General features: G+C 35.4%; 1 long non-coding RNA gene across 1 annotated transcript; it reads left to right on the top strand.

Annotated features, from left to right (window-relative positions):
• Positions 1-205: 205 nt before the first annotated feature.
• Positions 206-24,969, top strand: LOC106999418 (uncharacterized). Its single transcript, XR_001446234.2, has 2 exons — positions 206-243; positions 22,169-24,969. It is a non-coding gene; the product is annotated as an uncharacterized LOC106999418 (long non-coding RNA).
• Positions 24,970-26,168: the final 1,199 nt, after the last annotated feature.

Below are 26,168 nucleotides of genomic sequence, written 5' to 3'. Positions count from 1 at the left end.
GGTAATCAAAGTTAATATCATCAACAATAAGTCATGCTGTTAGCATACATCCTTACTAAAAGGTGATGAAAAAGATACTTTACAATATAAAGCTATTTTTATGCAATTTGTTTTCCTCCTCTTTCTAGTTTTACCAGTATTAATACATTGGCAATAGGAAGGCTTTCCTGCTATTCTTGATGACCCTCGCGTTTGTTATTCACAGGTGTTACCATGAGAAAATATCTTGAACTTCTACTCTGTGTGAGTAAACTTTCTAGAAGAACCAAATGACATTTACTTTTAATGTAACAATTACTATGTTTGAGTTTAAGTCTACTACAATGGTATTTGTTTTTCATCTCTAGAGTGAACTGATATCTTAGTATTCCATTTTATCTCTTCTTTTCATTTTTAGTTATGTTTCTCTGTGTTATTTATTTTGTGGTTTCTCTTATGTATGTTTAATTTATAACAATCTGCTTCTAAAATAATGTATGACTTTGTAAGCAATAAGAATATCACAAAAATATAATTTGAATTATTACCTTCCTGATTTTTGTACTCTCATCATATATTTAATTATACAAACGTTACAGGATATCACAGTTCTTTGTTACATTGCTTTAAACAGTCGATAGTATCTTAAAGATATTTAAAGAGATAGATATAAATATTGATATAAAGTCATGAACATAGATGTAGATATTTAGAAATTTTTGTAAATATGTTCTTTATAATTACTTACATATTTGCTCTAATTACTTACATATTTGCTCTTTCTGATGTTCTAGGTTTATGTGTATTAGATTTATAGATATTCACTTTTTATAGCCTGAAGAACTTATGTTAGTCTTTCTTGTAATGCATTGCTACAGACAAATTCTTTGAGCTTTTGTTTACCTAAACATACCTTTATTTTTACAAGATTGTTGTCTTTGAATATAGAAATTTTTATGCATAATTTTTTTCCAACAGTATAAAGATTTCATTCTAACAGTTTTTGGCTTCAATGATTTCTGGTAAGAAATCAGCAACTCTCTTATATGTTATTCCACCTTAAAGAATATAATGTCTTTTTTTCTCCACCAGTTTTTACTATTTCCTCTTTTTCTTTGTTTTTCAGCAGTTTCACTATGATATGTCCATGTACAGTTTCAGCATACACATTGTGCTTAACCTGTGAATTGATATAATACCAATTTTGAAAAAACATTTGCTATTCTATCTTCAAATCATTTTTTACATGCAATTTTACTTCAGCTTCTTGAGCTTCAAATACTATGTTTCATATTATGTTTTAGTTTTATATTCAATATTTATATTTTATAGTATCCCTCAAATCATGCAAGCTCCATTCTCTTTTATTTACTCTTTGATATGGTTTGGATTTGTGTCCCCACTCAAATCTCATGTAGAATTCTGATCCCCAGTGTTGGATGAGGAGCCTGGTGGGAGGTGATTGGATTATGGGGGTGGATTTCTCCCGTGCTGTTCTCATGATAGTGAGTGAGTTCTCATGAGATCTGGTTGTTTAAAAGTGTGTATCACCTCCCACTACTCACTCTTCCTTCTGCTCCATCCATGAAGGATGTGCCAGCTTCTCCTTTGCCTTCTGCAATGATTGTAAGTTTCCTGGGGCCTCCCCAGCCATGCTTCCTGTACAGTTTGTGGAACCTTAAGTCAATTAAACCTCTCTTCTTTATAAATTACCCAGTCTCAAGTAGTTCTTTATAGCAATGAGAGAATGGAATAATACAGTCTTTTACTTTTGGTATTTCAATTTGAACAGTTTCTACTTACCTGCATGTTGGTCACTGACGCACTGATTCTTTCCTCTGCTCTGCACAGTCTTCCAATAAGCTAGCTGATCATAAGGATTATTCATTTCTGTTGCCATATTTTTAATTTCTAGCATTTTCCTTTGACCTTATTCTTTATCATATCTGTCTGTGCTGGCAGTTCCCATCTGTTCCTGCTCGTTGTCATCTGCTTTTTGCCCAAGGTCATTTAACGTATTTCACATAGTTACTTTAAAATAGCTGGCCTTTCCTTAAGACCATTCAACATTTTTATTACAGTTATTTTTAAGTCTTGTTTGATAATTCTCACATCTCTTGACTGCTTCTCTCCTGATAGTGGGTCTCATTTTCTTTCCTCTTCATTTGTCTAATAAATTTTGCTTACAGTCTGGACAATTTGTGAGAAAAAAAAAGATGCTGAAGTAAATATTTGTGCCAATAAAAGGGCATGCTCCTTCTGAGTCAACCTAGTCTATAGTTGACCTAGGTCTAAACCCTGTTGTTGCTTCAGGTAGATTTAGTTCCCTACAGGTTTCAAATTATTTAAGGATAGTTTTAGAACCTTTCTTTTAATCAACTTGGGATCTGAGTGTCTGAACCATTTATTTTCCTGTCCTCACGTCTCATGCTCATGCACTTGGGATAGTTTTATCTCATCTTTCTTTCCCAACACCCAGTTACAAATGGCTTCTGCTGCATGCTTACTGTCAGTCCCAGAATGCATATAGGGATGCCCTCCTTTTTTTTTTTTTTTCTCTCCTGGTCCTTAGACCTCAGTAATCTCCGTACATTTGCACCTTTAGAGGTCATTCTCACCTGTTCTCTAGGCACAGAGAGGTGCTTTTCCCTATTAAGTATAAGGCACCGTGGCCTAAGGACTTTCTTGCAGTATTACTGCTCTGCCCTCACATTTTAGCAGGCTCATCACATTACCACTTGATGAGTACCTGAAGTGTCCAGAGGTTTCTCTCAGTCCTACTTCTTCTCCTCAGACTTCAGCAGCCCCCACACACCTGAACCTCCCATGGAATCTGTCTCAGCTCTCCTGTGCTGCCCACGATCTTTCTCATGAGAGCTCAATAAGGCTTGTGGGAAAGAGTTGGCAGATAGTTGCAGATATTTTTCATCTGTGACTCCTAGGGATTCTGTCATACCAGTCTGTTATTAGGCTTTAACAACTCATTGAACGTATAACTGTTTTCTTCTTGGTCATAGCTTTGGTGGCTTCTTCATTATCCAGCTGTTTGGCCACAGATTAAAGCATTTGTGGATTACTTCTGTTCTAAGCAAATCACTGTGTGGGTTATAAGTTAGTAGGTTTCTTTGCTTGCTGCCACGGTAATGAGCTTAAGAAACTATGACTTTAAGGTTCTCGTGGTTAGGGCTGAAGAGACATCCTCTTGCAACTCTACATTCTAAGTGGAAAAAGAAAATATCATTCATTAGTTTTAATGGACTAATTCTCCCATTAGTATCTTTGTAAAATGATTAAGGAAAAAAGTTTTGAATTTTTTTTAAAAATTGCAAATTTTTTTATTTCTAAAAGCTTATTTAGGAATAAAAGCTTTTATTTTTCCTAAAAATATTGAGATGCCCACCATATTGGAATCTCAGAAAAATAAACAGTTTCAGCCAGGCACAATGGCTCACACCTGTAATCTCAGCACTTTGGGAGGCCAAAGCAGGTGGATCACCTGAGGTCAGGAGTTCAAGACCAGCATGGCCAACATGGTGAAACCCTGTCTCTAATAAAACTATAGAACATTAGCTGGGCATGGTGGTGGGCACCTATAATCTTGCTACTCGGGAGGCTGAAGCAGAAGAATCGCTTGAACCCAGTAGGCAGAGGTTGCAGTGAGCCAAGATCTCGCCATTGCACTCCATCCTGGGTGACAGAGCGACGAGACTCCGTCTCAAAAAATAAATAAATAAATGCGCACACACACACACACACACACACACACACACACACACACACACACACACAGTTTCTTTGTCCTGAGCTTACTAAATCCCAGGCATAAATCCAATTTACAGTAGCTAAAATAACAAACACACACAGTTAACTGCTAAGAAAATATCCTGGTTTTACACCACAAGTTAAAAGCAAAATTTTCCTGCATGTAAAACTAGAACAATATTGCTATGGAATTAAGAATCCTGAAGTGTAAGTACAAAATTCCAGGTGAGATTCAGATAGTTTTGGGAACATAAAAGTCATGTTGAATACAAAGATTGATCACTTATTGATCACTTAAAAAATTGATCATTTAGACCTTATGTAAATCAATGCTTAAAGCTCAAGAGAGGCAAAACAATATTTTTTACAAAACCTGAATATAAAATATTATTTGCAATTTAACATACAATCACCTTGAATATAAGTTTGAAAACTCCAGATTAATATATTCTAAAGTACTAATGAATGGTTTAACCATAAAAATTACTTTTATTCAATAAATTCAAAAATGTGCATCCTCTTCCAAATGTAGTAACAAATTGGTATTGCTCTATTTCAACCATTTATTTCTGGTTTAAAAAATGCATAGTTGTCCAATTAATCAGAAAAGTTCTGAGTTACAAATTAGCAACCAGTTAGCTCAAGAACAAAAAGAATAAAAACAAATTATTGATTAAATCTGAGTATACATATACAATAAATGTTGACTGAAGATTATATTTATTATTAAAAAGCCCATTAGTTCTTCAATACAAAAGGACAAATTAGAACTGCAATATGAGTAAATGGGAAAGAGAGAAACTGAAGCTTATTAAGCAATTACCATGTGACTGGCACTATTACATCACAACTTTATTTTCTACAATGTGCAGTTTATGGGACTTGTGGTTAAGAGGTCAGTTTTTAGCATTAGTTAGACACTAGTGGGGCTTAGTTTCAAAATCAGGTATGACTGCCTTTTAATTCCATCTCTAAGACAAAAAAAAAAAACAACTGGAAGTGATAGGATTAGAAGGATAAGAAGATGAGGTCTAACTTCAAAGATAATACGTTTTCTGTAAAACCACAGACCATAGAAAACAGAATGAGGAGGGCCATCAAACAATAAAATTCTTTCAGGGAACATTAAGTCAGTTCTTGGCCACAGAGAAAGGAATACAAATATTCTGGCAGCTCTACACACTGGTTATCTAATAGTGAAACAACTTAGGCAAGGATTTAAAGTATTACCAAATCACCGAGGGCTATGGCTGGAAGAATCAATCAAAGGAGGCATAAAAATGCCTCATAGTTGCACCTAGGGACTCTTTCTAAAATAAAGTTTGGTTAAAACATAGCTAGAGATCAGCAAATAACTTGAATATCCTCCAGCAATGCTCAAGGCAATAGAAGAGTTGACTGTGTTCATATACACAACTCCAAGACATTCAAGTGGTAGAAAGACTGGTAATTTTAAAATATAAAATGACCCTGAAATATCAACCAGCTGGAAAAAGCAACAACTTTCTACTTTTCTGAACAATTGTCTTCTTCAAGTTACTTATTGTACCCTGGACACTCTTTATGAAATTAACTTAGAATTAACTTTTTACATATTAATTTACTAAACTCAGTCCACTAGCCACGATCTTTATAATATGTAGTGTCTCCAAGAATGCTTTATATTTGGATGACAGCTTTTATTTAAGCCATTAAAAATGACAAAAATTAAGAGCTTTTTATCTGGGCTTTATCATATCACAAAGGGCAGATTGTGTTTTTGGAAAAATTTTGAATATTAGAATTTAAACACATAGATAAATATAGATATACATATATTAAGTCAGGTATCAAATTAAATAGAAATTATGCTATCATACTAAAAAAACTATATTATAACATAGCTATGAAATATGGAAATGGAAATGCTATCTTATAAGGGAGATTATTTTCTTTAAAAGCTCTATGAAAATCAGCAACAGAGGTAAATAGGTTCATTTTCAAATATGATGCTGCAAAATGTACTCCAGAAGTATCAATTCTGTAGGTTATTGGCAGTTCCTTTTCTTCTCACGTAGAGAACTTAATATAACAAATAAGGATAGTTATCAAATCTATGACTATATCTGGGAAGTCTTTATTTTTTATAGTGAACACTTTTCCTACAAGCAACGAAAAACCAACCATGAGGTAAGAGAATATTTCACTTAACAAGAACCTAAAGTTAAGCAGTCACACTTTTCCTTACTCATCTCAAAAAAATCAGGATTCTGAGTCAACACCAGTGTTAGTTAAGATTAGTTTTAGATTTAAGGGACAGAAAATTCAAAATAAAAATTGGCTAAAAATATGGAAATTTAATTATTTACTGTGTAAAAGTTCAGATACATGAACCACGGCTGAAAAGATGCTCCACAGAATTGGAGATCTAACATCTTCTTATCTTGTTACATCATTTTTATTTGGAATTCCATTTTCAATTCACCTTAAGGTAAAAAAAAAAAAAAAAAAATTGCTTTAGCTAGAGCTGTATGCAACAGGATAAACCAGAAAGGAAAAATATCAAAAGTTGCATATCTTTGGTCAGAACTTAAAGACCTGACAGCAACTAGCATCAAGAAAAGTTGGTACATATATAGACTTTAAACTGTTTCTATTATAATTTTCTTGTTTTTCCCTGGGATACCAAAGGATTGTCACAGCTTCAGCCACCGCAAAGTTAGATTTTATTCAAGGGCAGGAGGCAGAAGAAGCAGGAGCTATCTCCATCCGTTGTCCCCTTATTATCTAAGAGGATATTCTTTTTCCAGTTGCTTCCTCAGGATATCTCCAGTTACAACTCATTGGACAGAACTAGGTCACATGCTCAGCTTTAGCAGCAAGGACAGTCATGAAAGCAAGGATTTATCAAGGAGAATAAGATTGGCTTCAATGACCAAAACCAATGATAATGAATCCTCTTAGAGTGGGAACTTTGGAGTCAAAACAAAGAGTTTTGTTGGTATGCAAGACTGGAGAACACCTATTAGCTAAGCAAACCATACTGTTTGCCAGGATAACAATGTTTTGGATGCACTGTTAAAAATCCAACAACATAATAAAGCCAAACATAAAAATATTTAGCACAAATTGTTCAGTTTTGGAAAGTGGTATTGGAAAATTAAAAGGAAAAGAAAAAAAGAAAGGAGAGAAGGAAGAAATGGAATAAAGATCAAATGTTTTACATTTCCAAATATTTATTCAAATAAACAGGAAATCAAAGTATGTTATAAACTAGAATTGAACAAAACTGAGTATACAATGTATAAAAATACTACAAAATGCAGCTAAAATTTTTCCAAAAAAATTAAAACTCTGAAATGTTATGAGAAAGTAGGAAATAAAAATATATATTATTAGATTAAAAAGAAAACTCTACAAAGATATTTTAAGATATGAAAAAATAATTTGAAATCAGTGTGCGTCTTTACTTTTTAAAAAACAATTATGTGACAAACTAAGAATAGGACACAAAATATTTACCCTATTGAAGAATATCATGAATCAATAGAAAACCCCTTATTAACAGAGAACAAAGAAACGATGCCCAATTGAACAACTATTATTTATATTATTATTTTAAGAAATATAGTAGAAAGTTGAAGAATTTAGTCATCTTAGTAATGGAATGTTAAAAAAATGATAGCTTTTATTATTAATAATAAATAGAAATATAGGCACATTGACTAACATGATATTCAAATTTATCAGAGAACACAGTAAGATTCAAGACAAGATATATCATACCTTATGCCATATGCCTGCTCTATACTATAGCTCTATAATATCAGAAATAACCAGATTTTTAAAAAATAATGTAAAAGTCTTGATACAGTTTGGTTGTGTCCCCACCCAAATCTCATCTTGAACTGTAACTCCCATAATTGTGGAAGGGACCCAGTGGGAGTTAATTGATTCATGGGGGCAGGTTTTTCCTGTGCTGTTCTCATGATAGTGAATAAGTCCCATGAGATGTGATGATTTTATAGAAGGGCAGCTTCCCTGCACACGTTCTCTTGCTTGCTACCATGTAAGATATATCTTGCTTCCCCTTTGCTTTCTGCCATGATTGTGAGGCTTCCTTAGCCACGTGGAACTGTGAGTCAATTAAACCTCTTTCCTTTATAAATTACCCAGTTTCAGGTTTGCCTTTATTAGCAGCATGAAAACAGACTAATACAAGTATCTTTCCCACAATACAAATAAAAGAAGGGTTAAACAACATTAATCTGCAAGACTGTTATGAAGAAAATAATAAATCTCTACTTAAAAATGTAAAACAAGACCTGAATAATTAGAAAGACACCACATTTCTTTTTAGAAAGAATGAGTTACCACGGAAAACATTTTACTTATATTCAAATCCAAATAAAGACAATACAATTATGTTTCTGTAAACCAATAAAACCTGAGTCGATGGACTTACCTAGAATATTATCTTTATAGGATTCTGAAACTCAAATTGGAGGTGCTAGAGAGACCTCCACTGATCTGAGAACCAACAAAAAATCTACTGGCCTGCTAAATTCAAAAGATATGCATTAAAATACAGTCATCAGTCAAATAATTCATGGTTTCTATCATCACCCTCACACACACAGAGCAATGGAAACCACAAGTTCCACTGATCCATACATATTACATGTAATAATTTGAAATCGTGCTCCTTTTCATGTGAATTATGATGACAGCTTTGGGTGACATATCCATAGACTAGAGGCCAGCCACGTGGGCAGTCAAACATGGAGTTCCAGTAAAATCTCTGGAAACTAAAGTCCTGAAGAGTTTCCTCAGTTGCCAATATTCTATGCATATTGTCACACATTGATGTCAGGAGGGTAATGCATCCTGAAAATAATAGAAGCCTCACATTTGAAACACCCACACCCCTACTCCATTGAACTCTGCCCTGTGCACCTCTTCCCTTGGCAGATTTTATTCTGCATTCTTTCTCTATAATAAACCAGAACCATGAATATATCACAGCTTTCAGTCAATTCTGTGGGTCTTTCTAGTGACTTGTTAAATCTGAGAGTGATCTTGGGAAACCCCAAACATATAATTGATATTCAGAGTGAGGATGGTCTTGTGAACTGTGTCTTCCAACTTTACAGAAAATATCTCACATGTTTCCCCTTACAGATACTCGTTTAATGACACTGTACTACAGGACACTGAATGCTTGTAAAATCATGCCTAACATGAATTCTTAACATGGAGTCAAGAAAGTAATAATGAGTTGCCCAGCTACCAAGAGATCATAAGAGATAAACAGGTTTTCTCAGAGGTATTGTTCCCAGAAGTACCAGTTACTGAAGGAAAGAAGAAATTCTGGGTCATCTAGGAGACTAAAAGAAACTGCTGCCATCATCGGTGCTGCTGGTGTTTATTAACTGGGGTATCCACTGGGAGGATGTCAACGTGGAAACACACTGTGGGCTAGAGGAGCCTGGTGACCTCTACCATTCCAAGGTGTGAAACCATGAACATCCAGGGGAAAGGGGAAAGATGCTTAGTCTATGAAATATGGCATCACACAGGGAAACCTGACTCTCCAGTAAGCCTGATGAGCTCAGATGAATTGTAGACAACCATAGAGACTTGAGGTTGTAGACTGTCTCTTAGGTATCAAACAGAAGATGTGGTCTGCTAACAGAATACTGTAGTGCTATTTTCCAACTGAATTTTATATAAAATCAGAAATTCATTCATCCAGAAAATAATTTACTTCTAAGGTTTACAAATTATTTAACATCTTTTAATTAAACTAAAGTTTAAAATATATATACATATATACTACATAAATGTCAGAAAATAATTTTAATAAATTTGTAATAGTATTTATGATACACTGTGAACTGTACATTTGGCAGAGTTGCTTAAACATCTAGGTAAAACATAAGCTTAAATACAAAAGAACAAAACACTAAGTTTGTTTTAAATTACCTCATTTACATAACAGAGTGTGACCATGCAGCTCAGTCTTTGCTTGGTCATGTTTAACTGTTTCAAAAATGATTGGTTTTTAGTAAGAAGCAGCTTACCTTGAGCTTACAGGGGGAATCAGAATGTTATATTAACAGTAAAGAATAAGGTGCTAGTACTATAAAGGAGATTAAGGAAAAGTATGAGAAACACTTATTAAAAAACCTATGCATTGGCCAGGCGCATTGACTCACACCTATAATCCCAGCGCTTTGGGAGACGGAGGCAGGCAGATCACGAGGTCAAGAGGTCGAGACCATTCTGGCCAACATGGTGAAACCCCGTCTGTACTGAAAGTACAAAAAAAAATTAGCCGGGCATGGTGACACACACCTGTAGTCCCAGCTACTCGGGAGGCTGAGGCAGGAGAATCGCTTGAACCTGGGAGGCAGAGGTTGCAGTGAGCCCTAGCCTGGCGACAGAGCCAGACTCCATTTCAAAAAAAAAAAAAAAAGCATTTTAAATATGTAAAATTAACCCAAGCAATGAGTATTTAATCAGTTGACTGCTTAAAAATCTTATGACAATGAATCCCTTATCATTGTTTCTATATAATAAAGAACACTTGTACCAGTGTTCGTGATAAATGTTTAAAGTGTGGAGACACTGTTGAAAGTCATATCAGCTTATTTTCAAAGAATCCCAGAGTATCTAGGCTGAGTGGGGGAAAACAGCCACTGAACTTGATGCTCAAGGGCATATCAGGAGGGAAAGGGCCGCAAATACATCGGTAATCAATTGATATCTGAAAATAGGCTAGGAGGCCCTGCACTAAGCGTATTCCACGTGCTGCTTCACAGGAAGCAAAAGCTGATGTCAATTATGATAACTGATCAAAATGGTAAATTATATGAAGCCCGATTTAGTAGCACAGTCTGAGTCTTTCTACCACTCTCCAGTGACAGGAAGAGGGTGTGGAGAGTTTGTATTTGCATATTTAGGAGTTGGAAGTAAAATGATCTTTGTCTTTTGATAAAATTAAGAACTGTATAGATTTCAGTGACACAAGGGATTACAGCTACCATACCCTGGCTGCTGAAAACTGGCTTATTTTAATTGTGAGATCATATCCAGACATAATACATGTTCCTGAATGAGCGTAGCTGATTTTTGCAATGTTCTCATACCTAGAAATATAATGCTGTGAGTGACAGCAGAATGACAAGGTTGGCTGAAGAATAGCTCACCAAACACGCTCAAGGCAACTGGTGAAGAAATGTGACCCAATATTTTAACCAGGTTCTTAAATCATTGCCGTTTGGCAGTAGACCTGAGGGAGGGAGTGGGCCGGAAAAAGAAGTTTTTTTATAAAAAGAGAAGACAAGAGACAACACAAAGACTTGCAATAATAAAGCTACAGGCATTTCAAGTGATTTAAACAACTCTCTTTCATCAAATTGCACCTGTGTATGCAAGGCAGTGTTGTTTAACATAACAGTAGAGAAGTAACTGGGAATTACTGAGAGCTGTTCAGGCTCTTTCAGAGGAAGGCAGAGCTAAGCACTTCTCCAACCTGCAGCCTTATCTCTGTGAAGCAGCAGCCATGAGACCAGAGCTCACTCCATCTGTGTTATATTCTCTGATCTTAGCAGCTGAAGAACTGCAGGTGATAGACTCCTAACCTCTAGGGAGTTGGAGCAATTAAACAGCAAAGACATACTCGACACAAATAGCTCACTGCATCACCACTGTTTACCTATACAGAGCTCTTTGGAAATTATGTGTTATGAGTTTCAAATCATACACCTTAAGTTACCTGATGTTTGAAGATGCTGTAATATTTGGCTGGTAGCCTGAATTTTAGTGGGTTATGGATTCCAAGTGTTTTATGAATATTGTGCCTTTGACGCTTGTTTCATTTCATTATAATGGACAATGCTTGTTATTTAACATATTGCATTATGCACAGTTTGTCCTGTGTCGGTGACCCTGGTGTTTTGGTGAACATTTTTGTGAACAGTAGAAGGAAAAACTTTGAAAGAATTCTGTATTGCAATTTCATATTATTATTTGTTCCGTTGCTATTGTTGCTTCAACAAGCTTGGGTTTTTGTTTGTTTGTTGCCTATTGTTTGCTCTGCTTCATGGAAAACAGGAACAGGTAGTTTTACTTCACACCTAAGTAGCCTGATAAAGTTCTGATCTGCAACAGGGAAAGGATATTGAATCCCTTGGAATTGATGAGGCATCTATATAATTCTCTAAGGTACTCATTTTACTGAGGTTTACATGGCATGTAAAAATAGTCAATGTTTTTAAAGGGATACAGATTGCTATTATGTTACATGAGAGTTTTTCCTTCCAAGTAATGGAAAATTAATAAATTAAAAAATGAGAAAGGGAGAGGGAAAATAGTAGTGAACTATAAGTTGGTGAGTAAAGAATGTAGTAGCATATGTTAAGAATGTGATATGGGCTGGGCACAGTAGCTCACACCTGAAATCTCAGAACTTTGGGAGGCCAAGGTGGGTGGATCCAATGGACTCAGTAGTTCGAGATCAGCCTAGGCAACAGCCTAGGCAACCCCGTCTCTACCAGAGATGAGACTGTGCCACCGCACTCCAATCTGGGTGACAGAGTGAGAGCCTGTCTCAAAAAAAAAAAAAAAAAAAAAAAAAAGTGATGTGCCAAGTATTTTCTCCAGCTGAATATGTGTGTCTCACCAGCTTTTCTGCATGTGCTATCTGTGAAACCGCAGGGGAGAAAAAGCTCTTTCTTTTCCTTGCCCATAACTAGGTTCGTGACTGTGACCTCTATAACAAAAGACAGATTACAAGAGAAAACCATACAAATGTATTTAATATACATTTTCTGTAATATGGAAACTTCAGAGGTGAAGAACTAAAGAAACAGGGAAAACTGTGTATATTTTGTGCTAAGCCTGATGAAGAAGTAGACAATGTGGAGGAACATGATTGGGAAAAAGGAAAATATGATTTAATAGCTATAAACTGGGGGAAAATTTAGCAAGACCTGTTTGTTCTGACAGAAACCAGAATATTTCACCACAAAATATACTTCTTTGGCATATTTCTATATGGCTATTCGGAAGGGTTGCAACCCACAGAAATACCTCTGAAAAAAACTGCCTTTTTGTAGGGAGATTTGCATTATAGAGAAAATCTGCATTAGTAAAAAATATGCAGCAACACAAACAGACATTTTCTGAGGGTCCTCTTATCCGGATCTAGGAAAGATTAACTCACAGAAAAAGAGACTTAAAGTCTTATACCTTTAAAGAAGGTTTGACAGAAAAATGTTACTGCTGGACACCATGTATTCTTTCTGAGAGTTGCTACCTGTGAGATTTCATCTGCAATGACAAGAATGCTTTTGCTCACCATACCTTTCCTCTTCTCTGCCTCCCATATCCTACCTTGCCCTTATTCCTTCTGTAACCTCAGGATGGTACAAAAACTTCAGCTATCTGGCACTTCCTTTGAGTCTCATACTCTGTGCATGACTCCTATATCTATATACACGTTAGTAAAATGTGTATACCTTTTTGTTCCTGTTCATTTGTCTTTTTTGTCTTTTTTTTTTTTTTTTTTTTTTTACACAGGTATCCTAGCAAAGACCTTGTGAGGACTCAGAAAAAATATTATATTTTCTCCCCTTCAGATTTTTCTTGGTGTTCCTCTGTGACATTCCTTTCTTCTGAGTATGTTTCAAAAATCCCCTGAAATGAGAGTCTTCTGACCTATTTTCAGGGGAAGCTCAGCTGGGTTTTATGGTCTGCTTCAGGAGACAAGGTCAAGGTGAATTCCTTCTATTAACTGTTTCTATATCCTGCTTCAGAGACAGCTTCCTGTGTCTGTGGTTTCATCAATTCCTTCAGCTTAAAATACTTATTGTGTCAAGGTGCTGTATTTTGGATAGCACGTCCTGAATTACATCCCTGTGTAAACTTGGGCAAGTTCCTTAATCTTAGAATATAACTTAGCTTTCTCATATGAAAAATATGCAAAAGGAGATTAACTAGGACTCTTGTGAAAAGTAAACAAATAAACTATGTTAGCAGCCTATTATCATGCCTGGCACATGTTAACTGCTTAGAAAATACCAATTATTGTGACTACCTAAATAAGTCACCAAGTAAAAAACCAATATTATCTAAATTATAAATTTAGTCATTCAGTCATTCTAATTCTAATTCTTGGGATTCAGTCATGGAAACCGTCCATTTTGTTCACTAAAGATTATTTGTTGTGCTATTAATAAAGTTTGCACATAATACCTATCACTTTACGTGTCTCATATTTTTCAATGTTAGTCATTCAGGTTTCAGGGAATAGGACATGGCATTCACACGGGAAATAAAATCTGTACTCAAATTGGGCAACATTCGGCAGATGAAGAGACTTTTGATGTCTTTTGTAGTGTTGGCACACATTGCCTATTTTGGATTTAATTAAGACTTCAAAAATTTAATTTTCTTGGAAGTAGTCTTTTTAATGTCCACATCCAGAGACATTGTTTTGTAAATAAAACTTTTGACCTTTTCGAAAAAGTTGTTCTGTGTTTTTGTTGTGTTGTATATTAAAACTGGTTTTTATGCATAGTTTAAGAAGTAATTATTAAAAATTTTAAAGGGCTATTGAAAGATTTCACTAGTTCACCCATGAGTTAATACTTGACATTTAGCAGCTAGTGTTTTATTTTAGCTAACGAAATTTTAATTTTGGTAAAACAGATGCTATTTCTGTGCAGTGTGTGGAGCCCACTCAGCTGATTTTAATTTTTTTTTTTAACCTCAGAATGAGTTAATTTATTCCACAAATTTCTCAAATGTTTTGAGATGATAAAAAGGTAAAATACTATGAATGTTGATGAGTGAAAATGGGGGCATACTTTGAAAGTAAAATGATGTAAAGTTGGAAATTGAAGTACAACAGAAACACCTTTGCCTACCTCAGAATTCCCTAGGATCTTCTTTCTTTACTCAGAAGGCCTTTAATAGTCAGATTAGGGAAAAAAGACCCATGAGATTATTGTGCAGAGACAGTGCTAGGGAAGTTCAGTTCATTTAGGCCATTATCATGGAGATAGAAAGGACTAGGAAACCCCAGAGTCAGGAAGAATAAATCTCTTCCTCAGTGCCATGAAAAGTCATGTCTGAGCCTGATGCAAAAGAAGAAATGGGCTCCGCGATATACATTTATGTAAAATATCAGTAAATTTCATTTGTTGAACCAAATGGAAAAAGGTAATAAAAGGTGATAAAAATCAAAAACCATGAGTATACATAAAGGCCTGCATTGCCTCATTTGTTTCAACGCTATCATCAACCCTTATTGGAGGATGTGACAGTTTTGTGGCCCTGACTAGAACCTAGGGCTCATTGGGAACAACTTTTTCTCTTGCTTAAAACACAGGGTTATAAAACAAACAAGCAACAATAGCCTGTCTTTATTTATAAATTTCTTCACCATGGTTTTTTTTAGAACAGTTTTATATTCACAGCAAAAGTGACAGGAAGGGTCACAGCACCAATGTACCTCCTGTCTCCACACACGCATAGCATTTCTCATTATCAACATCCCCCACCAGAGTGGTACATTTCTTATGATTGATGAACCTTCACAGACACATTATCATCACCCAGAGTCCAAAATTTACATTATTGTTCACTGTTAGTGTTGTACATTCCATAGGTTTGTACCAATTTATAATGACATGTATCCATCTTTATAATATCAGATAGATGATTTTTCATTGTCCTGAATTTGCTCTGTATTTCACCTATTTGTCCATCCCTCCCCTCACCCCCTAGAAAGCACTGTACTGTTTGACTGTCTCAATACTTTTGCCATTTCCAGAGTGTCATATAGTTGAAATGATACAGTATGTACCCTTTTCAAACTGGCTTTTTATTGAGTAGTATGCATTAACGTTTCTTCCATGTCTTTTTGTGGATTGATAGCTTATTTCTTTTTTTTTTTTTTTTTTTTTGAGACAGAGTCTCGCGGTGTCGCCCAGGCTGGAGTGCAGTGGCCGGATCTCAGCTCACTGCAAGCTCTGCCTCCCGGGTTTTTACGCCATTCTCCTGCCTCAGCCTCCCGAGTAGCCGGGACTACAGGCGCCCGCCACCTCGCCCGGCTAGTTTTTTTTTGTATTTTTTAGTAGAGACGGGGTTTCACCGTGTTAGCCAGGATGGTCTCGAACTCCTGACCTCGTGATCCGCCCGTCTCGGCCTCCCAAAGTGCTGGGATTACAGGCTTGAGCCACCGCGCCCAGCCAGCTTATTTCTTTTTAGCAATAAATAACATTATATAGTCTGGATATACAACAGTTTACTTACTCATCGAACTACTGAAACACAACTTGGTTGCTTCCGTGTTTTGGCAATTATAAATGAAGCTGCTTTAAACATCCATATGCAGAATGTTGCTTGGACATGTTTATAGCTCCTTTGGGTAAATACTAAGGAGCATAACTGCTGAATTGTAGGATAAGAGAATGTTTAGTTTTGTAAGAAACAGCTAAACTGTCATTCAAAGTGGCTATACCATTTTGCATTCCCCCTAAAATGAATGAAGGTACCTGTTGCTCCACATCTTCATCAGCATTTGGTGTTGTCAATGGTCTGGATTTTGATTACTGTAATAGGTGTTTAGTGGAATTTCTTTATTTTAATTTGCATTTCCCTCATGATATAGGATGTGGAGCATATTTTTACATGGTTATTGCTATTTGTGTATCATATTTGCTAAGGTGTCAGGTCTTTTGCCCATTTTTAAAATTGTTTTCTTATCATTATATTTTAAGAGTTCTTTGTATATATTGAATAACAGTCCTTCATGAGATACGTCTTTTGCGAATATTTTCAGTCTGTGATTTGTCGTTTCATTCTTTTAACGATATCTTTTACAGAGTAGACATTTTTAATTTTCATTAAGTTCAGCTTGCCAATTCTTTCTTTCATGAATTGTGCCCTTGCTATCATATATAAAAAGTTATCGGCGAATCCAGGGTCATCTACAATGTCTCCTATGTTTCCTTTTAGTTTTATAGATTTGCATTTACACTTAGGTTTTTCCACCTTTTTGAATCAATTCTTGTGATGAGTGTAAGACTAGCATCTAGATTTAACATTTTGCATGTACATATCCAGTTATTCCAGCACCATTTGTTGAAAGGACTATCTTCTCCACAGTATGATTTTGATCCTTTGTTTAAGATTAGTCGAGTACATTCATGTAGCTTTATTTCTGGGTACTCTCTTCTGTTCCACTGATCTGTTTATCTATTCTTTTGCAAATATTAGGCTACCTCGATTACTGTAGATTTACAGTGTCTTGATGTCAATACTACCAATCCTCCAATTTTGTTCTAGTCTTTAATATTGTCTTGGCTATTCTGGTTCTTTTTCTTTTTCACATAAATTTTAGAATCAGTTTGTCAATATCTACAAAATGACTAGTGAGATTTTGATGAGGATTGCATTGAATGTACAGATCAAGTTTGGAAGAACTGACATCTTGGCAATATTGAGTTTTCCTGTCCATGGATGTGGATTATCACTCTATTTCTTGGATTCCTTTCATCATAGTTTTGTAGTATTGCTTATACAAGTCTTGTACATATTTTGTTGGATTTACACCTAAGTTTTTGTTTTGGTAGGTTCTAATATAAATGACATTGTGTTTTTAATTTCAAATTCAAATTTTATTGCTGGTATATAGGAAAGTGATTGACTTTCGCATATTAACCTTTTGTCCCTCAACCTTGCTATAATTGCTTCTTAGCTCTAGGAGGGTTTTTGGGTAAATTCTTTAGGCTTTTCTACATAAATGATTATGCCATATGTGAACAAAGTTTTATTTTTTTCCCTTCCAATCAGTACACCTTTTATTTCCTTTTCTGTTTTATGTCATTAACTAGGACTTTCAGGACAATGGTGAAAAGCAGTAGTGACATGAAATATTCTTGCCTTCTTTCTATTTTAGTGGGACAGCTTCCAGGTCCTCATCATTAAAGATGATGTTAAACTGTGGGCTTTTCATAGCTATTCTGTTTCAATTTGAGGAAGATTTCTTCTATTCACAGTTTACTGAGAGTTTTTGTCATATGTCACTGTTGGATTTTGTCAAATACCTTTTCTGTATCTATTGATACAATTTCATGACTTTTTTAGCCTCTTGATGCAATGGATTGCATTAATTGATTTTTGATGTTGAACTAGCATTGCATATCTGGGATAAATTCCACTTGGTTCTGATGTATAAATCTTTTTATATATTGTTGGATTAAATTTGCAAATACTTTGCTGAAGTTTATTTTTGCATCTATACTCATAAGAGATATTGGTCTGCAGTTTTCTTTTCTTATAAAGTCTGTCTGGTTTTGATATCAGGATGATGTTGACCTCCTATAGAATGAGTTGAGAAGTACTCCTTCTAATTCTATTTTCTGAAACAAATGGTAGAGAATTGGTATAATTTCTTCCTTCAATCTTTGTTAGAATTCACCAGTGAGCTTCTTTGGGCCTGATGTTACCTGTTGTGGAAGGTTGTTAATTATTGACTCCATTTCTTTCATAGATGTAGGGCTCTTTGGATTTTGTATTCCTTTTTGTGTGAGTTTTGGCCGATTTTGTTACTCAAGAAATTGATGCATTTAATCTAGGTTGTCAAATTTATGGGCATGCAGTTGTTCATAGTATGCCTTTACTATCTTTTTGTTGTCAATGGAGTTGTAGTGATATTCCCTCTTCCATCTCTGATATGAAAAATTTGTGTCCTTTGTCCTTTTCTTTTAGTTGACCTGGTAGAGGTTTATCTATTTTATCCATTTTATTTACCTTGCAAAAATCAGCTTCTGGTTACATTGATTTTATTTATTGATATCTTACTTTCAAATTCATTGATTTTTGCTTTAGTTTTCATTATTTCTTTTCTTCTGCTTATTTTGAATTAAATCCTATCTTCTTTTACTAATTTCCAATGGTAGAAGCTTAAATTATTGATTTTAGATCTTTCTTCTTCTTCTTCTTCTTCTTTTTTTTTTTTTTTTTTTTATGGAGTCTTGCTCTGTCGCCCAGGCTGGAGTGCAGTGGCGTGATCTCAACTCACTGCAATCTCTGCCTCCTGGGTTCAAGCGATTCTCCTGCCTCAACCTCCTGGGTAGCTGGGATTATAGGCACATGCCACCACGCCCAGCTAGTTTTTGTATTTTTAGGCGAGGCAAGGTTTTACCATATTGGCCAGGCTGGTCTGGAACTCCTGACCTCAAGAGATCCGCACGCCTTGGCCTCCCAAAGTGCTGGCATTACATGTGTGAGCCACTGCACTTTTCTAAAATATGTATTCAACGCTATAAATTCTAGGAACTAATTTTACTATATCCCACAAATGTTACAGTGTTTTCTCTCATGTATTCCCATTTTTTTAATTTTTTAAATTTATATGTTATTTTGAAATGTGTTATTTTGAGATTTTTCCAGTTATCTTTCTGTTATTGGTTTCTAGTTTAATTACATTGTGGCTTGAGAGCAGACAATGCATCATTCTTTTTTAAAATTTTTGTTAAGGTGTGTTTTATGGCCCAGCATGTGTTCTATCTTAGTTAAGGTACCATGTGAGCTTGAGAAGAAATATATTCTGCTGTTGTTGGATAAAGTAGGTCTATAGATGTCAATTATATCCAGTTGATTGATGATGCTATTGAGTTCAACTATGGCCTTAAATTTATTTTCTGCTTGTTGGATGTGTCCATTTATGATTGAAGGATGAAATCTTTAACTAAAACAGTGGATTCATCAATTGCACCTAGCAGTTTCATCAGTTTTTGCCTTCCATACTTTGATACTTTGTTTTTAGGCACATATACATTACAGGTTGTTATGACTTCTGGAAGAATGAACCCCTTTACCATTATGCAATGCTCCTCCTTTTAAGTTAATATTATTTTTAACTGACAAATTATAATTGTACATTTATAGGGTGCAGTGTGATATTTTGATATGTGTGTACAATGTGAAATAATTAAATCAAGCTAATTAATATATGCATCACCTACTTTATCCATCATTTTTATGGTGAGACATTTGAAATGTACTCTCTTAGTTATTTTGAAATATAAAATACATTATTGACCGTAGTCACACTGCCATGCAATAAATATCAACACTTACTCTTCCTATCTGAAACATTGTACCTTTTGCCTACAAACTTCCCATTTTCTCTATCCCCCTCCCTCAAACTCTGGTATCTATCATTTTCATCTCTACTTCCATGATTTCAGCTATTTTAGATTCCAAGTATAAGTGAGATCATGCCATATTTGTCTTTCTGTGTCTGGCTTTTTTCATTTAGCATAACTTCCTTCAGTCTCATCTATGTTGTTTCATATATTTTTTCTTTTTATAAGACAGAATAGTATTCCATTGTGTATAGGTACCAGGCTTTCTTTATCCATTCATCCATTGGTGGACATTTAGGTTGAATCTATGTCTTAGCAAATAATGTTGCAATAAACATGAAAGTGCAGATAACCCTTTGACATACTGACTTCATTTCTTTTGGATATATATTCATAAGTGGGATTGCTGAATCATATGCTAGTTACATTTTTAGGTTCTTTTTTTTAAACAAAGTAGTGATACTGTTTTCCATAATGACTGTACTAATTTACCTCTGATACCTCTATTTGCTCTGAAGTCTGCTCTGTCTAAAATTAATATAGCTATTCTTGCTTTTTTATTAGTGAGATCATGGCATGTCTTTTTCTTTCCCTTTATTTTTAGTCTGATGTCTTCCACTTTTTTACTGACTTCTGTGGTTTTAACTGAACATTTTATATAATTCCATTTCTCTCCTTTCTTAGCATTAGTTATACTTCTTTTATTAGTGCTTTTTGGAGGTTGTCCTAGAATTTGAAATATATATTAAACAAGTCCACTTTGAAATAACACTATACCACTTTATGGTTAGTGCAAGTACCTTATAGTAATAATTTTTAAATATCCCAATTCCTCTCTCTCATCTCCTTTATCATCACTGTCATTCATTTCACTTATATATATATGTGCACATACATACATATACACATACATAATAAAGTATGTTATTGTTATTAATATTTTGAACTAATCACTATTTCTTAGCTCACTTAAGAATAAGAAAAATAAGTCTTTATTTCAGCCTTCACTTTTTAAAAATGCTTTTCCTTTCTGTATGTAGATCTGAGTTTCTGACCTATATTTATTTTTCATCCTCTGAAGTTGTCTATAGAATTAAAATTTTTTTTTCAATTTTAGCAGACTTCACCATAAAAGCATCAAGCCTGGTGTTTTCTTTAAATTCTTTTATGATTACGTAAAGCCATTCTTTATAAATTTTGGTAAGTTATATTTATCTATGTATTTGTAATTATTTTTCTCTTTTCAAATTTTTTAGCAAAGTTCTTCATGATTCTATTTATTCTAATGTCTGTTTTGGTAAATTTGGTAAATTTCTTCAAGAAATATGTTCTTATAAGTTGCAAATTTTATTGGGATAATATTGTTTATAATATCCTCATTATATTTTAACATCTTTACAGTCTATAGTGATATCCTCTTTTATTCTGCATATTTTAAATGTGTGCTTTCTGTGTTTATTGATTAGTCTTCCTAGGAGTTTATTACTTTGATTCATCATTTCAAAGAATTTGTTGCTTTGTTGATTTTTCACTTTTATATGTTTGTTCTCAAGTTTTTAATGTTGCAAGTTATGCTCCCTGGGAAGCAGACTTTAGGTAAAACATAGCAGAGTAGGTTGATTGGGTAGTGTTCTTAGAATTAACACCAGGAAGGAAAGGAAAGGAAGCAGAATTTAAAGACAAAGAAGTTGGACTTTGATCAAGACCACCCTCGCCAACATTGCGAAACCCTGTTTCTACTAAAAATACAAAAATTAGCTGGGCGTGGTGGCACACATCTGTAGTCCCAACTACTCAGGAGGCTCAGGCCCGAGAATCACTTGAACACGGGAGGTGAAGGTTACAGTGAGCTGAGATCATGCCACTGCACTCCAGCCTGGGCTACGAGATGAGACTCCACCTCAAAAAAAAAAAAAAAAAAAAAAAAAAAGTTGAATTTTGATTCATTCACAATAATAGCTTATTTTAGAGTTCTGGAACTGGGATAACTTTTAGCATTTCTCTGATTTATTGCAACCGGACCAGAACTTTTTACTCATGCATCCACCAGTATTGGATGTGAGATGCTTCAGGAAAAGATAAAAAGATGAAGGACTTCCAGGAAGGCAGTTCTATTAGGCAGCAGCACTCTTAACAGTTTATATAATAAGCAGCTTAGGAAATGGGTAGTGAAGCACAGTGTCCACTTCAGTGAATCCATGCTGCTCAAATCCATGTGTACACATACGTTGGGAGCAGCTTCTCCATGATTCCGGTATGTGTGTATTTTTTTGTTTCTCTAGTGGAGACTTTTTAAATGAAGAAACCACACAGCTTCCAACTCTGCAGTAGATCTTGGAGCTGTAACTGAGATACAACATTACCATCCTTGTTGTAAACTGAATGTTGTATCCCTCAAAATTCATATGTTGAACCCCTAACTTCCCATGTGATGGCATTGAGAGGAAGAGCCTTTGGGGCATAGCTAAGTTTAGTTAAGATCATAGAGGTGGGGGGCCCCATGGTGGAATTCCTGTCCTTATAAGAAGTGAAAGACCAAAGCTCTCACTCTCTCCCCACTATGGGAGGACACGGCAAGAAGTCAGCTATCTGATAACCAGGAAGAGGGCCCTCGCCAGGAACTAACTGCCAGCACCTCCACCTTGATCTTTCCATCCTCCAGAACTGCGAGAAATAAATTTATGTTTCTAAGCCACCCACTGTATTGTTTACAGAGGCCTGAGCTAAGATACTTCTTAGTTATGCATTTTCACCCTCTTTACCCTTAAATAGCACCTCTGCTGGTCAGGTGGCCTAACTTCGGAAGACTCAGACCTTCATCTGTGACAGTCCTATAGTCACAGTCGCTGTGCCTTCTCGGATCCTGGCTGCTGTGTTATTACATTGATTCTCAAAGTTGTACAAGACAATATCAAAAGACACCAAAGTGGATTAGGATTAGTTACTGTTAAAAATATTCCTCCTGCTTTACATTCTGTCTACCTTTCTCTGAAGTTCAGATCAATCATCCTATCAGGATAGTGACTTCTCTTCAAGTCATTTGGGAAAAGTCCCCTGAAGTACACTGGAAGAAGGTATAACTTAAGTTCATTGAAATTTTTGCAGTGTCCCAGAGTCAATGTATTCTACCTTTGTCGACCAGAACTTCTGCATCAAGCAGTCCAAACTTGCGGGTCTGGAAAGCTCAAACTCTGTAAATGAGAAATGGGGTGGTGTTAAGTAAGTTATTTATATTTTAAGCCCCTGATTTTAGACTCATGTATTTTATCTACTGGGAAAAAAAATCATATTATGGTTGTTGACTTAGAATACACACCCTAAAAAATGATAGCCCATCTTTGTATGGTCTCATGTCTGAGCTAGGCATCCCATTGAAATCTTTAACTTAACATGCCATTGTTCCACTACGCGCCACCCAGCAGCTAATTGGTCTCCATGCAGAATGGTGCTATTAGGGGGATTCAGTGATTGTCTTGTATGTATGGACATCATGCAATAACAGTAGATAAATTTGTTTTGGAGATAGGGAACCCATTCTACTGAATTTATGCATACTCTTCCTTACATCACCTCGGTTATCATGTCTACATGCCCCTCGTACTCACACTTGGGTTGTGTGATGGTTAATATTGAATGTCAACTTGATTGGATTGAAGGATGCAAAGCATCGTTCCTCAGTGTGTCTGTGAGGGTATTGCCAAAGAAGATTAACATTTCAGTCAGTGGACTGAGAAAGCCAGATCCACCCTCAATCCGGGTGGGCACAATCTAATCAGCTGCCAGCATGGCCAGAATAAAAACAGACAGAAAAAAGTGGAAAGTGCAGACTGGCTAAGTCTTTTGGCCTCCATCTTTCTTCCATGCTGGATGCTTCCTGCCCTTGAGCATCAGACTGCAAGTTCTTCAGCATTTGGACCCTTGGACTCACACCAGTGATTTGCCAGGGGCTCTTGGACCTTCTGCCACAGACTGAAGGCTGCACTATCAGCTTCCCTACTTTTGAGGTTTTGAGACTCAGACTGGCTTCCTGACTCCTCAGCTTGAAGACAACCAATGGTGGGACTTCACCTTGTGATCCTGTGAGTCAATTCTCCTAATAAATTCCCCTTCACCTAGACGTTTATCCTATTAGTTCTGTCCCTCTAGAGAACCCTGACAAACATGGGTTGCTATCAGCTGGACAAATCATTCTGTCAACTAAGATTTTTAGTGCTTCAGCACTTCTACCACAGTTAGTGTACACTAATGAATGCAAACATTTGTATTACCTAATACATGGTCTGGTACAGCATCCTCAGATGTGAGCTATGCTGCCTCCTCTATCCAAAAAGGACTACCTAACGTTGTGCTTCCATCTTACTGCAGTGCAGTAAGAAATAGTTGTCCTTTATTTTGTAGATGTCCCATCATGCCCTCAACCACCAAAAGCCTGACTTTTACTGTTAGAATCGCTGTCAGTGATTGTACATTGATATTCTGTTGTTCCAGCACCATTCTTTTCCCATTAAATTACATTGGCAAATCTGATTTTAAAAAAAATCAACAGACTATATATACTTGTAAACATATCCAAATTATGTTATTCTTTTAATCTAAATATGTGTCCTTATGCCAATACCCCACTCCATCTATTATTGCAGTGTATGATAAGTCTTGAAATCTAGTAGTGTAAGTTCTTCAACATTGCTCTTAATTTTTAAAATCACTGTTGCTATTTAAAATTGTTTATATTACATGGAAATTCTACAATCAGTTTGCCAAATTCTACAAAAGTCCTGCTGAGATTTTAATTGGGATTTTGCTTATTCTGCAGCTCAATGAAAGAAAATTATCTTAATAATACTGAATTTTTCGATCTATTAACATGTTGTATATTAGTGTTTACTTAGGATTTTTTCACTTTTCCTGCCTTGTTTTGAATTGATATTGTAGTTTTAAGTATTTTTTTTTATTTCTAATATTGGCTTAGTAACTATACCCCACTTTTTATTTTTGTAGCACAGTTGACCGTTGTAACAACACAAGTTTGAATTGTGCATGTCCAATTGTCTGTGGATAATTTTCAATAAAAGTTACACCGAGTACATCAGCCTCTCTCCAGCTTCTCCTTCTACCTCCTCCAACTGTTCCACCTCTGCCACCCCAAAACAGCAAGAACAACCCCTCCCTTCCTCCTCCTCCTCAGCCTACTCAAGGTGAAGCTCATAAAGATGAAGGTTTTTATGATGAACCACTTCTGCTTAATAAATTGTAAACGTATTTGCTCTTCCTTAGGATTTTCCTAATATTTTCTTTTCTTTAGCTTAATTTATGTTAATAATGCAGAACATAATACATGTAACATACAAAACGTGTCAATTGTTTATGTTTTTGATAAGACTTCTAAAGAAGCTAATAGCAGTTAAGTTTCTTGGGAGTCAAAAGTTATACAAGGATTTTCGACTACATGGGGGTCGAGTTGTTCAAGGGTGAATTGTAGTTCTTCTCATGTTTACAAACTTACCGTATTATATCATTGAGTAATAGCATACCAATATCATATATTTACTTACAACATAAGAATCTTACAATTGTATACTTCTACTTCCTACCTCTTGTCCTTTTTCTGTTTTTTTCCAGCTCCGCCTCCCAGGTTCATGCCATTCTCCTGCCTCAGTCTCCCGAGTAGCTGAGACTACAGGCGCCTGCCACAACACTCAGTTAATTTTTTGTATTTTTAGTAGAGACAGAGTTTCACCATGTTAGCCATGATGGTCTCGATCTCCTGACCTTGTGATCCACCCGCCTCAGCCTCCCAAAGTGCTGGGATTACAGGCGTGAGCCACCGCACCCGGCCCCTCTCATCCTTTTATTGTTATAATTGTTATTATTGACATTCCCTTTATTTCCACTTGTTATAATCTGTTTGCTTTTAACAATTTCTAAATATTTTTAAATGAGGAGAAACAATGTATTTACCCACATAAATATAAACCATATAGTGTCATCGTTTTCTGGATTGTAATATTTCAGATGAGAAATGTGCTAATATTCTTATTTTGGTTCCTGAGTAATGTGTAATTTTTCTTTAGCTGTTTTTAAGATGTTCTCTTTTATCACTGATTTTTCAACAATTTGATTATAATGTGCCTCGCTGTGATTTTCTTTTTCTTTATATAAAGACAAAAGTGTGTTAAGTTTTGAAAACGTAGTTGTCTATAGTTTAATTCAAAATGGGAAAAATTTGTGGTAATTATTTTTGCAAATATTTTTTCATCTTCCTTTTTATATCATCGATCACGT

The sequence above is a fragment of the Macaca mulatta genome, chromosome 7, assembly GCF_049350105.2.
Source record: "Macaca mulatta isolate MMU2019108-1 chromosome 7, T2T-MMU8v2.0, whole genome shotgun sequence".
Taxonomy (NCBI): Eukaryota; Metazoa; Chordata; class Mammalia; order Primates; family Cercopithecidae; genus Macaca; species Macaca mulatta.
Note: the sequence above shows the minus strand (reverse complement) of the source record. Positions and strands in the feature narration are given on the sequence as shown.